The following is a 6,160-nucleotide window of genomic DNA, read 5'->3' as shown; positions in this document are numbered from 1 at the left end:
TGTCTCACTACATGGTACACTATGCCTGTACTCTTACGGTTTCACATAATTCGTGTCTACATGGTGGAAAGGCTGCAGACTGGTGTTCTGCCACCGCATGCCTATTCGTTTCTCTTTCGATGACATTTTAGTGTGCTTGGACTGGCCATGGAAAGAGCATTTGTACCAGGAAATTCATCAAGTGCAACAAATTATGACCTAGTTTATTATTAAGCGATTGACTTCCTAAAGTAATGAGCAAAATATCAAGAATTAGGTTGAGTTTAAGATTTTGTTGTAATAGACATTCAAGTATAATATTTATGTTTTTAAAGAGAGCCAGTTGTTGGAGTTGTGCCAAACACGACAAGGTAAATTTCTCTAATAAGGATATCATGATGAATAAACTAAAAGAGACTTGAAGATAAGAATGAGCCTTGCTGATACCCTGGAGGAGACTGTGTGTTCTGTCATAAGCAGAAGAAGCAGGAAACAGAAGTCATTGCATCTGGAAGGAAGTGAGCCAAAGAAAACTTTGTGGGGTCAAAGGAGGAAACACAATTGGATTGGATTGCCTCACAGGCCATCATACGGACTGCCTTTTAATGTAAGGGAAACCCCCACAGGTTGGGCAGAGAGGTAACCTGATCTGACTTGCCTTTTGTGGCATGTTCTGGCTGCTGTGGAGAATGGTCCACAGGAGGGAACATGGGAGCAGAAGGGTTACTTGGTAGACAGTAACCAAGGGATAAGTGAGGGTAGTCTCCAGTGCTGTGGCAAGAAGATGTCTAAAAAAGGGTCAACTCGGTCAACTCTTAGAAACACTTTGATGGAAAAGGCAATGAAGCCTCTGACAAATTGGAAATTAAAGAAGTTCAAAAATAACTCCAACATGTCAAGCCCAAGTACCCTCAAATATAGAATTGATGTCTACTGAGTTGAGAAGTCCAAGACTGTTTGTGTTGATCAAGGCTGGGAAGATCAAAAAAGAGAAGAAAGAGTTTGGATTTTGGGTTGCCTTTCAGACATGCTAAATATGAAGTGCCTAACTATCACAAGTAAGGAGACTGGGAAGAAAGCTTACAATTGATAGTGATGGATGGATGGATAGATGGATGGATGGATGGATGGATGGATGATGGATGGATGGATGGATGGATGGGGGATGGATGGATGGATGGATGGATGGATGGATGGATGGATGGAGGATGGATAGATGGGTAGGTGGATGGATAGATGGATGGGGGATGGATGGATGGATGTACAGCTAATACATACATACATACATACATACATACATACATACATACATACATACATGATAGATAGAGAGACAGACAGATATTCTAGTATATTCACATACACCATGCACACACCCCCACAGCTAAAGTATAAAGCCATAAGTCTGGCTGAGATCAAACAAGAATTGAGCTGACATAAGAAAAAGTTAATGTATGAGGGCTGAGCCCTGCAGCACTCCAACATTAAAGAGTCTGAGAAATGAAAAGAACCATTACAGCAAACTGGAAAGGTGTACCTGAAATAAGAGAACCTGTAACTATAAAACATTCCTTTAGGTTGTTATTTATTTCTAAAAGGGCTTTGAAGCAGTAAACAATAAAAACAAATAATAACCTTATAAAATTGAAATAGAAAGAAGTGAGTCACAAAAGAAAGATCAAAATACAGGAATTATGGAAATATTGCAAACATGTGGGATTAGTGTAGACTTCACACTTGGTTCTGAGTTTCATAGAGCTCACAGCAGAAAGAAGATATAACTCACGTCCTAGTTTACAGGATTGCCATGATAAAATATCATGTAGTTGGTCATTAAGACAACAGAAATGTGTTGTTTCAGAGTTCTGAAGGCTGGAAATTCAGCATCAAGGTGCCCTACGTTTGGGTTCTCCTGAGGCCACTCTCAGCTGACAGATGATCATTCTCCCTCTATCCTCAGATAACCTTGTCTCTGTACACATATCCCTGATTTTTCTTCTTCTGAAGACATCAGTCCTCCTGAAGTTGGGCCCCATCTTTATGATCTTTTTTATATTTAATTTACCTTTAAAAGTTCTGTCTACAAATAAACTCACATTAGAACTTGGTGGTTCCAAATGTATATTTGAGGGGATACTATTCAGTCTCTAAAAGTTAGTGGATCAGGTTTTACTTTTAAAAACATTCTAAAATCTATTCTCAAGTGGGCTTGTGTATTAGAAAGGTCACATCAGTCCTTTTTTAAATGAGGCCTGTTATCTTCACCAGTAGTGTTAATATAAAAATGAGTTTAGAGAGAATGTTCCTGAGCTGATCATAGAGGCTGGAACTAGGATGACCTTGGCTGCTGCACTGAGAAGTCTAAATGTGTTCTGTAGGAAGGAAAGGCTGTTATTGCTCTGCATTGACTCCATGCTAGGGCTTTGGTAATAAGCATCAAAAGGTAGGAAAAGTTCTAAATAATCCTTACCAGATCAAATGTCCAGAATAACATTAATAGAACAAGACTACCAATATTCAAGGCACAGTGAGCCACAAGATGTTTTTCTCTAGTAAACTACTGAAAATATGATTCCTTTGTGCAGTATTGGGCCTCATGTATGGTACCCAAGTGCTCTACCACTGAGATCCATCCAGAGCCAAGACTCAGTTATGCTCTCTGGGAGATACACAGTAAATACTCTCATTTTAACCTGACAAAATAAGCGTAGAAAGTTCTAGAAGCATGAATTTCCATAGTTTACTGGACATGTTTATCCACATCTATTTCCTCACTTTGATCAGAAAAAAAAAATTGTAAACCTTAAAGGGCTTGTTTATTTCTTGGGAGGGGAACCAGCAGGAGTGTCAGCATCACTGTGAACTATGCTCACATTGTAGTCATACCCAGCGAACAAAATGAACAACAAGGAACACACCTTGGAGATGCTGGAAAGGACTCACCATGGGTGGAGCAGTACTCACTTTAGTATCACTAAAACAGCACACTCACTCTACTACCTGTTATCCACTGAACTGAGCCATCAAACTCCCATGCCAAAGCTCTAATCCCCTCTGTGGTACTGCTTGAAAGGGAGACTTGAGGGAGGTAGTTAGGCTTCACTGAATTCATGAGAGCAGAAGACTTCACAGTGAGGTTAGTGCCCTTGTAAAGGAGAGCACCAGCAAAGGTGGGTTCTTTGTCTGCCATGAGAAGACGAAGAGAGGAAATGGCTGTGTGCCCACTGGGAGAAGAACCCTCACCATATCCAGCACTCCAGCTGCTTCTAGGATTGCATTCTGTTTCTTTCTCTCAAACTCTAACTCAGGGGAGGACTTTTCAATCTTCAGGCTTCTTGTCTCTGCAGCCACAGATTCAGCAACCTTTCTGATTCAGGTCCTTGTATTTGAGTCTGTATGCTCCTTTGCAACTTTTGACAGTGCACACACATGTCAATCCTAGTGTTCCATGAATAAGCCTTATTTTCCTTCTCTGTCCATGGCATCTCCATCTTAACTCTGATGCCTTCAACCTGTACTTGACTGAAACAGGCCTGGGTTTAAGTTAGTTCAGAGTTTGTCTGAAAGCAGGAGTCATACATGGGGTGAGGAAAATGTTATCAGATCCCAAGTTTCCAAAACACAAAGTGGATTGTGTTTAAATGATGCTTGACAGGCTACAGCTCCCGGTGCTGAGGTGAGGCAGGCAAAGCCACCTTCATGTTTCCACAGACTCTGTTGTGAGTCCCTCAGAAAGTGCAAATTCTGGCAAAGGACTAAACTGTAGAGACATGTCTTCCTCACTTCTTCTGGATAAGTCTCTTCTTCCCCCAATAAATTATATGCAATTCCAAGTTAGCTTTTAAAGATTTGAGATTTTCTGCCCATTAGAATGTAGTGTCACCAGGCGGTGGTGGTGCATGCCTTTAATCCCAGCACTCGGGAGGCAGAGCCAGGCGGATCTCTTGTGAGTTCCAGGCCAGCCTGGGCTACCAAGTGAGTTCCAGGAAAGGTGCAAAGCTACACAGAGAAACCCTGTCTCGAAAAACCAAAAAAAAAAAAAAAAAAGAATGTAGTGGCATGGGAGAAGGGGTTGGGAAGATGCCTTGGTCATTAAGAGCACATACTATTCTTCCAGGGGACCCAAGTTTGGTTCTCAAAACTCACATCAGGCAGCAAACAACTGCCTGTAACTCAAGCTCCAATGGATCCCATGCCCATTTCTGGCCTCCAAGGGAATATAGCCATTGGAACTGGGTTCCACAACTCTGCATTTTGATTGGTTGTGGTAAGAATATTTTTTAATTGCTCAAAGACTCTTTATCTTTCATAGTTTTTAAATTTTATTTATATATTTGATTTTTTGTGTATGAGTGCTTTCTTGCATGTATATACATGCACCATGTGCACACAGTGCCTCTAGGAACCAGAAAACAGCACTGGATGTCTGGAATTGAAGTTACAGATGGCTGTGAGCTGCAGTGCAGGAGCTGGGAACTGAACCCCTGTCCCCTGCAAGAGCAGCAAGTGCTCTTAACCACTGAGACATCTCTCCAGATCTGTATCATTAATAAAAAAAGAAGAAGAAAAGCAATGGAGAAATCCTTCATGTTCACTTTTGGTATAGTCGAGAAAAAAAATGAAACATTTATATATGTTAAGAAAATCAGCAGGTGAAAATAAAATGATAAATGACATCCATACATGGTTTGCCCTTTGGGGAGAAAGCAGAAAGTAGTCATTACTGGGCCAAACTGGAAAGCATAAGTAGCATTGAAAGAAGATTTTATAATTTAGCTGCAACTAGGTGTCATGGGACAATGTACAAATGAGCCAAATGTTGTCACATTGTGTGATTTTCCACAAAAGTCGGATTTTGAATAAAAATCTTCTGACTCCGGGTTGGGGATTTAGCTCAGTGGTAGAGCCTAGCAAGCACAAGGCCCTGGGTTTGGTCCTCTGCCCTGAAAAAAAAAAAAAAGAAAGAGAGAGAGAGAGAGAGAGAGAGAGAGAGAGAGAGAGAGAGAGAGAGAGGAAGGAAGGAAGGAAGGAAGGAAGGAAGGAAGGAAGGAAGGAAGGAAGGAAGGAAGGAAGGAAGGAAGGAAGGAAGAAAGAAAGAAAGAAAGAAAGAAAGAAAGAAAGAAAGAAAGAAAGAAAGAAAGAAAAGAAAAGAAAGAAAGAAAGAAAGAAATCTTCTGACTCCTAAATATTAGCACCTCTGTCATTTTTATCAGCAAATGTATAAGTTTTGCCGAGCAGTCCCAACTGGTCCATCAACAAAACAACCCTTGCACCTAATGCTCAGGGATCATTGTAGAAGAGGGAGCAGAAAGATTGTAAGAGCCAGGAATCAGGAAGTTTGCTGTGAGGCTGTGTCTCCTAGCAATGTCAGAAACGACACAGTGTGACTGCCCAAACGTGAGATGAATAAGAATAACAACAGACATGCCAAAGTGAACAGGGAAAGCCCAAGAGGCCTCGACAAAGAACTGAGGAAGGCTGAGAGTGAGGGAAATAGTCTTCCGCAGGGAAGAGCACATCAGTTGGTTGTCCAATACCTAGTGGTCAGCCCTGAAATATACATACAAATAATATTACATAGACCAAGTAAGGCTATATTTAAGGACATATATGTTTACACATATATACATATGTGTAGCAACAATTAATGAAATATAGATAATGGAAGAGTCTAGAGGAAGGAAAGGGGCTAGGAATGATATAATGATATTGTAATCTCAAAAATAAAAGAAACATTTTTTTAATTTAACAATTAATTAAAAACAGAAAAAAATCTTAAAAGTTGTTTCTCTGCTGTGGATATCTATTTTTACTTATTATAATTTGTGTGAGTGTATATTAATATGTTAGTGTGAAAGTTAAATTATAGGGCAGAAACACATTCCTAACATTTGGGCTAATGGTAGTTAAAAGCCCCCTCAAACAACAATGGAAAGTCAGAAATGTTTTAAGCAGAACAGAATTCAATAAGCAGTTTTTGGTTTTTTTTTGTTAATGATAAATTAAAATTAAATACGTGAAACTAACTTTAAAACAACAGGATTTTCACACACACACACACACACACACACACACACACACACACAAGTTTCCATGCCAGCAAGTCATGCTCAGAACCGAGTGCCCCAGAACGAACCAAGAGCAGAGGCTTCTGAAATCTGGGGAATGTTGTAATCAACGC

This window comes from Peromyscus maniculatus, chromosome 21 (assembly GCF_049852395.1).
Source record: "Peromyscus maniculatus bairdii isolate BWxNUB_F1_BW_parent chromosome 21, HU_Pman_BW_mat_3.1, whole genome shotgun sequence".
Classification (NCBI taxonomy): Eukaryota; Metazoa; Chordata; class Mammalia; order Rodentia; family Cricetidae; genus Peromyscus; species Peromyscus maniculatus.
The sequence above is the reverse complement of the archived record's forward strand: the minus strand, read 5'-3'. Positions refer to the sequence as shown.